The sequence below is a fragment of the Candoia aspera genome, chromosome 1 (genome assembly GCF_035149785.1).
Source record: "Candoia aspera isolate rCanAsp1 chromosome 1, rCanAsp1.hap2, whole genome shotgun sequence".
Classification (NCBI taxonomy): domain Eukaryota; kingdom Metazoa; phylum Chordata; class Lepidosauria; order Squamata; family Boidae; genus Candoia; species Candoia aspera.
Window position 1 is genome coordinate 46,668,668 of NC_086153.1, and position 10,278 is coordinate 46,678,945.

Genomic DNA, 10,278 nt, shown 5'->3' on the forward strand with positions numbered 1-10,278 from the left:
TATTTTGAGATGCAAGGGCATTTCAGTTCCTCAATCAGGCTACTGATGCATTCATGTTTCCGTACAGGAATTAAGAATATGTAATGAGGAATCAGAATCCTATTTCACTCTTGTCGTTGAGCATCAGTATCAGAACCTTTGCTCTGTATGCTGTAATTTTATTTATTTTGGAATAGCCTGTCTGCACTAATTTCTGAAACAGAGTAGATCAGTAAAATAATGCCAGATTTTGAAAAAATACAATACTAAAAAAAGTTTTAATAATAGAGTTAATTTTACACTGGTCTTGGATTTACCAGATGGTTGCCATTCTCATTCATCATTTTATTAATTAAACTGGGGATTATAGAGGAGAAGCAGTGTATATTGGTATTACATTAAATGTGTGTAAGTGTATACATAATTGCAGATATACTAGAGGATCAAAGTGCACCTGGTTTGTATATGAACTTGATGTCTAAAGACTCAGAAAAGAAGTCAAACCTGAAAAATTCTGTCCTTCATTGAAAAACAAGACATCTCCAAAAGGCAAACCAGTAAAATTTTAATGCAACAACTTTAATTTTAAATCATCTTACAACAGAGGTATCAACATGTCCTCTTTCAAATTCGTCTTTTGAAAAATAATTGAAGTGAACCTTTCCGAGCTTATACTAAGTGCAGTTATACCCATGCCCCACTAGATGGCACTACTTTATCACTTCTGATACTCCACAAACTAGGAAAATCTTTTTAGGACCTCACAGATTTAGTGTAACAAGCTTTTATGAACTAAAGCACATCTTATTAGATGTGTTGTGTTATCCTCAGTTGGCTGTATGTGTGTCTATATGTGCAAAGGGGATGAAATAAAAGAATCAAAGATGGTCTGTGCTGTTTTTATGGAAAAGGCAACTGCATTTAATAAGGGAATACCACTTTTTAAAATCTTTGGTCTGTTGGCAGGCTCAGTCCAAAAAGGGGATGGAGTCAATTTAAATAAAATTAAATTAGTTCAAAACAGTGAATATGATTATTCTACATGCATTGAATAATTTTCCTATGTTGCCCTTATTCTAAAAATTATAATTTGACAGAAATTTTTGGAGGAGCTATGGGGCTGGCCCCAAAGTTTTGGGGGCCACATGTGACCTCTGGCTACAGTTTGGACACTCCTGGAGTGGATGATGAGAGCCCAGGGCACATTCACAATAGAAGCCATTGCTCTTTCCAACTGCGTCCTGCTATTTAATGGTTTAAGTATCCTAGTAAAACATTGCTAGAAGGAAAGCATCATCCTCAGTAATTACTGTTGCTATGTATTGTTGTATCCCATCCATTTTCCTTTTGAACTCATATATGAAAATACTTGGAAATGTGTCTGTGTCTGTGCAGATGCACGATCTGCCAGGTCGGTAGTGCTTGTAGCTCACAAACATTTCTACCAGAGTTTCACAGCAATCCAAAACATGTTTACTTAGAAGTCCTATTAAATCCACCTTTTTTTTTTCTTTGTATGTAATAGGCCAGCTGAGAGATTATAGGAAGCAGTATGAGGGCTGGGGTTTTTTTGTTTCTTGTTTTGGTAAAAAGAGCAACGGAAGTCTAGAGCCTGTCCTGGAGGACTCCTGGTATGGTGACAAAAAGCTCTTTTCCTGTAATGTCTCCAACTTCTCTCAGAAGTAGAAGCCAATCTATGGCATATTAAAAGCAATCTTGCATCCACCAAATCTAGAGATGCCCAGTCTTACTGATATGCTACCAAGAGAGTCCTCCAGACAAAAAAGGATAGGACAGGACAGGACAGGACAATCACACAACCACCTTTTCTGTTCGGGCTAAAGCAATCCGGGAAGTATTCCTCCAGTGAGGAACATAGGATTTCCATATGCATGCATACATCTCCCTAACTTCAGCTTGAAGATGCCTTGCTGACCATTCTTCGAGGACATGTCCACATGTCCATCCCTTCCTCTCATCCCCAGCCAAGGCCAGCTAACTTTTGTTCTCTTATCCAGTGTACAGGTAGTGTATTCCATCTTCTCCCAACAGAAGTTTGGTATGTGGTACTTTGGTGGCAACTGAGCTAATTATTGCCAGGGGCTGGAATCTGTCCAGCTCCAGTGGCTGTTTTGGGCTATTGCATGCATGGCCCCTCCCCTCCGGTTGTCTTCAGTGGAGTGTGGCTGCCTCCCAGGTTCTCCTTGTGGTTCACTGATTTAAGTCGGTGCTGCTCTCCACATGGTCTCTGAAGTGATGCTCTCCCTGCCCAAATCCTTTGCACGGCAGGCCTGTTGGCAGGTTGTGCAAGGGTTTTTCCCTCCCAAGTCTGTTGTACAGGGAATCTGGAACTGTGTAATAGAGTCTAGAATCACAGAAAAAAACCACAAGTAGTTCTCCTGAATATTTATATAGCTTCCTCCTTCTTTTGCCACATTTGCTTCTTAATTTTCTTTTTTCTATATATAAGAATTTTATTAAGTTTAAAACAAAGATTAAAAACTACAGAAAAACAAAAAACTACAACAAGTAAAAGAAACTAAAAAGTGTGAAACACAAAAAGAATTTTGAAGATTACATACAAAGGTGACTTTGAACTTTCAACAGCAAGAATATACAGCAATTTCCATAGTCAAACCTTTACTCTTTATCAAACCAAGATCACATTATTTCTATACATCCTTCCATTGACACATGCAAATCACTAATACAATTGCTCCTTCCCCTTATATAAAAAAAGAAAGTATGTATGTATGTGTGTGTGTCTGTGTGTGTGTGTATATTTCTAAATCAACTTCCCTCCCCCTTTAAACAACATCCATTTAATTATTTCCTTCCTACCACTATTCTATTTATTTCTGTCCACTATAATAAAAAATCAAATTATAAAAACATAAGTTATCTGCTTTTATAATTAATAATGCTACAACAGTCTTAGCCCTATTAAGTTTAAAAGCCAAAATAGAATATTATTGTCTTATCAATACTTTTTAAATCATACAAATCAAAAGTCCTGTAAATCTTAGTCCAAATCATTAAGAAAATGAAATCACAATAACCTCATTATCAATCCAGTTACACGTTCTTAATTTTTTACCCCTCCTCGAAATATACCAGGGCATTTACATATCTCCCTATTACACATAAGGCATTTTTTTTTACAGAAATCAAACAGCCCCAGTGTTACCCTCAAGAACTCAGACTTCTCAGCAAGGAAAAATTCCCACAAAACCTATTCTCTTCTTTCCCATAACACTGATTCAGATAGTCTTAATATCTCCCCAGCAAGGCGACTCCCTGTACAAACTTAAACTCAGACTGTCGCTTTAACCCCCTCAGCATCAAACTATAATCTTGCCCTGGCATTACTTTAATCTCACTAAACAGAAAAATCCCCATCTTTTCCAAAATCTTCATCATCCATTGTAACATTTTCAGCCAGATGACACACTTCAGCAACAATCTCTTCTCCCAAACACTCTGCAGAATAGCTTGGCAGCACTCTGAAAAAAGTTCGTTAAAAGTCTGCTTAAGCTCACAACAGAACTCTGCAAAGTCTTCTTTGAAACCTTTCATGCTTCAGACAGTAGATTATGGCACCCCTAGTTACTTGACTCACACAGAAAGGAGTTAATGAGTTAATAAAAAAACTTCCGTCTAAAATTGGCAAGAGAAAGTATACTAGCAAACAAATCCCAAAGAAAATGAACAAAAACTGAAGATTTAAAACAGTAAACCCAACGTGTAGGAAAATATTCCATCCTTCAAATTCAGTACCAAAAATAACAACAGGAAGGCAATTATGCATTCTCAGTCCTTACTACCTTTAAATGGGGAAACAAGTCGAAACTTTAAAAAAATTAAAAATATAATCCAGAACTAATGATAGGCACCAAGAGATTCCACTTCATCTTACTGTAGAAAGCTTCTCTTAGGATACATAACTTAAAAAAATAAATTGGGTGTTTTAGAAATGGGAAGGCAGGACTTACTGTCCCTTTAAGGGCTGCAGCATGGCTCAGAAAAGATGAAATCCCAGCCTCCCGGTGAAGTCTTGCCAGTTGATCACACACACTGTCCATGATCTCCTGGCTGCAACTCACCATCCAGAGGACAATGGGTCAATTCCCAGCATTTTCCTTGCCTGGAAGAATGCTCTGGGCTACAGGAAAAACCAGTCTGTGCCCCCAAAAAAACTGCCACCATGCCAGCTCTGCCCACGGAGCTTGCAGGCACAGCTGCTCAGTCCACCATATCCCACTGGAAGCCCTGGACTGATCATTTGCTTCTTAATTTCTGTTCACCTCACAGTTCCAGCTTCTTCCCCTCAGTACCTACCAGATCCACCATACAGTGCTGAAATCACCCCTTGGCAGCAGGTTGCCACCCCCTATGTGAGCAGTTGACATGCCTGCAAAATGACAGAGCAAGAAAGGTGCAAGTGAAGAATCAGGGCAGATAAAGACAATTCCAAAAGAAAAGCCAGACAAGGAGTCACATAAGAGCCTGAGAAGATTTCAACCATGGAAGTGAAAAGTGCATCCAACAGAAATGCTCAGACTAAAGGCATCAAGTATGGCAGAGAATGTGGAGGTGTAAATGGTTAAGGGACCAAAGCAGAGACAAAGTGCTCAGTCAAAACTCACCTCTGTGCCTGGTCCGACCCAAGCCCCAGCCCACATTAAGGAGAGCAACTGGTGGAAAGTTTCCTTCCCAGCAAGGAAATAACCCAATTGTTGGACCATAACTTGTCCTTCAATAAATCTTATATCACTATCAATAACTGGTCTCATTACTGAGGAAGTGTAGCAACTGGCAACTTGTGCCAGCAAACATCTGGGCCACCTCATGGGATGGCTTGGAGGAAGGCCCATTAAACCCACTGTCTGGATACACCCTTCATCAGTTAATCTTCGAGACACAACGCAATTGCAGCTGCAACGGACTTCTGTAGTAATAGCTCTGAATATTGCAGTTAAATGAATTTCACACAAAAGCTTCACAGTTTATAGCTGAATAGCTCCTTGTGTTTTCATGAGGAGTTCATTTTTTTTTTCAATAAAAGTAGCCACATTTCTGCTATGTTGTGTCACACTACACTCTTATTACATATTTGTGTCACATAGACATGGGCAGATGTGATCAAATTTTTGTTAATGTAAGATATACTGACAAATGCAAGATTATTTTAAAATAGTTTTTTGTTTTGTTCTTTTTTTTTTCAGAAGAGAAAAGTTGGGTATCTTGTTTGCTCTTTTAAAGTCACTGCATCAGTTTCCACTGCATAACAAATACTTATTAGAAGGGAAGATGTGTGTATGTCCCGTGTGTCTGTGTGACATCTATCCATGGGGAGAAATCAAACAATACTGCTTTATCTCCTTTATCCTTCCTGTCGGTGTCCCCCTTGCCTACAGCTTTTACCGAAACAGTTTGAAAACATTTGTGCAATTTAGCCTTGAATCCATAATGGTACTATCTGATAACTTTCCAAGCCCACAGCTCATGTGCTCCATTCTTCAAACTCTCACAGATTTCCCCTTGGTTTTCCTAATTTGCTGTCATGATAGCATTGCTCTGGCATTTAGCAGGGGCAGCTGTTTGTTTGTTTTACTTTTTTGCATGGGTGACGGCTCTTTCATCATTGTTACTGGTTTTTATTCATTCTTCATCTGTATGCTGCCTTAAGATATCTTCTGTTAAGGCCAGCTGTGCATGGATATTTCAAATAAATAATATAACAATAGAAAACCATCAAGCTGTGGTTAGCGCCAAAATCTACTGGTAAGACATATGTCTGTCAGATTGCAGCTTTAATTATTCTAAGGGATATCTTTTTGTAACATGGGAAACCTCACTAGGACAAGGTGACTACAATGCTGGATTCACTTACTTGGGAGTAAATTCTATTGAATAGACTAGACTAGACTAGACTAGACTAGACTAGACTAGAATACTTTATTGGCCAAGTATTTGACTTTGGTGGAAGAGCTCTCAATATATTTACATAACATCAAAAATAAACAGTAGTAAAGTAATAATGTTATTTACTAAAACTATACAATCAATAAAGAAAAAAAATTGAAGGAAATAATACTACAGCTATTAATTAACAAACACTCATATTTAAAGGGAGAATTAAGGGACAGTAAACTGAATGTTGCAGATTTGCATTATGAGCAACCATGCACAGAATTATGCTATTTGGGGGTTTAAGTTTATTGACTATAGTTATGGGTTTCTAAATTTATTTGTCTGGAAGTAAGCTTTTGTTTTTGCTTAGCTGATGCTAATTATTGGCATCAGAGAAAAGCATACAGACCTGTTTTTAGAATGTTGTTCATAAAAATCACTGTGCTGAGATTTCAGGCAAAAATTATCCTGGCTAGTGTCTAAATGCTAGAGAAGAAATCCTAAGTAAACTTTCTAAGAAATAGAAGAACTACCTTCAAAAAGATTCTTAAAGATGTTAAACATTCATTAACAATAATTGCACAGAAAATGGCATAACATTTGTTCTGGCCTTAATTGCTGCTCAGCTGAAAATAGCCTTCTTTCAAATTTCACAATGACAAGAAAAGGAAACACAAAGTTCATGTTGTCTTTGCACGCATTACAAGCAATGTATGCTTTAAAAAAATCTTGCTTACTGATACTGCAGATAGATAGCCGAGAACAAAGAATGAATCATCAGCAGTTCTTTATAATGATCTTACAGTAAGGATTCTCTTGCATTATTAGTATCATAAATACGGATTGCAATTATTATTTGGAACAAACCTGAGAGCATTTAGCAGACACACGTAACTGTAATTTTCTATTTTAAATATATTGGTTTCAAATTTCTTCCTCCATAAAATATTATCCCTGTAAAGGGCTGCTCAAAAGGAAGGCCCATTGAATTCAGGGAAGCAAGCGGAGTCCTTCTTCCATAGGTGCCCAGTGCTCTGCTTATGTTTTGTTCATGCGCTTACAGGGTATGAACATGATGCTGTTGCCCAATTATTGCTGCCTTGAATTTTCCCTGTGGGCTCTGCATCATTTCTCAGACTCAGGAAGCCCTATCTTTTCATAAAACTGAGAGGAACATGATATCCCTGTATTATTACCCTGCTGTTGCTTTTACAGGACAAGGCTTTTTCCACAAACGTGTTTCAGTGATAATTGAGAAGAAATAGCAGGATCATAAAATATTTCCACAAGGGCTATAATGAATGTGTGTTCAGCTTCATGTAGCATTATCCACAGCACCTATGACTCATCAACCGGTATGAACAGAATATAACAGGTTGTACATGTCAATGCTCTTGAGCGAGTGGAAAGTCAACTGTACTTTGGCTTTAGTTTAGAACAGAAAAGCACGGCTTGGATAGCGGTAGGAGTCACCTGTTTGGAAGTGGAATTTTTTTTCCTTAGGAAGTACGTATTGCAATTTTATTTATTTGTAAGACTGATATGGCCACCCATCATCTGTAATAAGCCACAGCACGCTCACTAAAACAACAACAGAAGATAAAACATCAATATATAACATCAACACTGCACAATACCCCATAATGCCCTCAATAACAGTGCTTCCACCAAACAGTTACATCCTATATTCACTGCAGTTTTCAAATGAGTGCAGTTTGTTTTACCCAAATGCAGCAGAATGTAGTTAATTTTAATGATAGTTTGTCTGAATAAGCCAGGTTCAAATGTGAGGCATGTAACCTGTATTTTTCAACAAACCATAATTAGTATAAATTGTACTTCACCATTTGGATTTACTGCTTAACAAGAGTTAATTTAAAGAAAGAGTTGTGAACTCACTTCCCTCCTGGCCCCCAGACAGACAGGGGGACAGCCCGAAAGCTGCAGATTCAGATGACCAGTCAACGCAGAGTGAGCCTGCCTCTTACTCGCAGGCAGGGAGAAGCAGATGTTGCATCTTCTCCCTCTCATAGAGAAATAGATTTGGCTTTTTTCAAATGAGAAGCAGAATTCTGGGGTAATGGAGCAAGAAACTGCTGTGCCTGAGCTGGCAAAAGAAGTGGGATATACTATCTGACCAACTGCTCTGGTAAGTAGTAGAAATGACCAAGAGGTTGGCAAGGTCCACTGAAAAGAAGCAGAGGACTGTGCTTCAGGATTCAGAATATCTCTAAGAAATAGGTAAATCTTTTGTCACAGGTTCTTTTTGAAACCGCACCCCATAGGAGTGAGCCAGACTCTTGAGAGAGGCACAAAAGCACCAGTACCTGGGCCAGGTGGTTTCTTTAAATCCCCTTTTAAGGGATGGGGAGACTTCCTGTTTTGTGAAATAAAGCTATAAAAGTGATGTATGAATCTTACCAATGTGAGTGCTTCCTATTACCTCTATACTATATTCTATTTACAGTGACCATATTTTCTTGGGGGGGAAAAGAACACATCTGAAAAAGGGGCAAATCTAAAAGAGGTTCATAAGGATAAAAATTTTTAATTGTTTATAACTTTGCTTTTCCAAGGAAAATTCAAGAGCAAAACCAAGAAAACTTTACAAAAACACATATTCTAATAAAAAATATCTAAAATCAAAGTGTATGTAAATTTTATTTTAAAATGGCAATTCAATTTCCATATTTTTCACATGAGTGTGAAAGACTGTGCATTAAGGGGTACCATTTGTACAGTAAAAGTTAAATGACCAAAACAAAGGATAAAAGTGAGTTTTTGAAAAATAAATATAAAGGACAGCTTTTTGGAATAAAGAACTGTGCTTTATAATGAAGGATGTATGGTCACTGTAACTATACTATACCAGTGTTTTGTAACCTTGGCAACTTGATGAGGTGTGGATTTCAACTCCCAGAATTCCCTAGCTGGCATGCTGGCTGAGGATTTCTGGGAATTGGAGTCTACACATCTTCAAGCTGCCAAGGTTGAGAAACACCGTACTGTACTATACTATACTCTGCTGCAGTTCTCAGTTTACTGATGGCTGTAGAGCTCCAAAAACATACCTCACCTCTCCTGTCCGCCCTTTTCCTCCCGCACCTGTGTCAAGGTTGCTGCTTTATTGGCAACTCTGCCATGCTGACACTGAGGAAAAGGCTCAGATGGGAGGGGAAGAAGGCAGCCCAGGTGCCTGCAATTTTGTCAAGCAGCCTGCTCTTGCACATGTTTTAGGGAGAAGCTGGGTTAAATTTTAATTTCTTTGCTGTGTGCACTTAAGTTCAATGCATTTTATATCAGCCCTCCACAACATACAACCTGTGGGCCATGTGTGGCCTGCCAAGCAGCCTTGTGTGGCCGGCCAGAGTTTTTTAAAAAGTCAATAAATCTGCCGCTGCTACCCCAAAAGATGTGCTGCTGAGCACCTGCAACACCTCCATGCCTCACTGCCGCCACTCTACTAGCTCCCAAACAGATGATTGGCACGCCAGGTATTCCTTTGTGGCCCACTATCATTTTTAATTGATTGATGTGGCCCTTTCTCCTCTACAAGTTTGTTTGTTGAATTTATATGGCCACCCGTCTCAAATACATGATCTGGGCGGCTAACAATATTTTAAAACAGAATAAAAACAATATAACAAAATTATAAATAACATAAATAGCAGCTTGGGGAAAAAATAAAAAATAACCAACAGTAACAACAACAACAAATATAACCATGAAATGGGCTCAGCCACATCTCCAGAGCCCCAGACTTGACGACAAAACCAGGCCTTTAGGGCCTTATGAAACACCAGTAGGGTTGGGGTGAGTCTGATCTCTGGGGAATGATGTCCCAGAGGGCGGGTGCCATGGCAGAAAACGCTCTTTTCCTGGGTCCTGCCAGATGACAGTCTCTAGCAGACAGGATGCCTCTCCTGCTGGATCTGATAGGAGTAGCAGCTACAACCAGGAAGAGATGGTCCCATAAGTTGTGCAAACCTGCTTTATATCTCTGTACAAATTCTATAATGGTAGGCTTATGACAGCCTTAAATCATAATCAGGCATATTACAGAAGATCTAGAATTTTACTCTTTAAAAATTCTTGTAGTAATATTAATTGGGACAGGGAAATCCTATTTGTAGTAAATCTTGTGGTCTACCCAGAGCATTACATTAGCATTACAGTTGAATGTTCTGTTCTGTTCTTTCTTTTTCTTTTAAACCAAACTAAATCTATCTCATTCAACTTCAAAAGTCGCCATTTTGGACATTTAACATTAAAAAGGATTCATGTAGTTGATCTTTTATTTAAAAAATAAAGGTTTGATTTTATTGATCCCTTGTGAGAACAATGTATCTCTCAAATTATGTAGTAGGGAGGTGTACGCCACTCAGA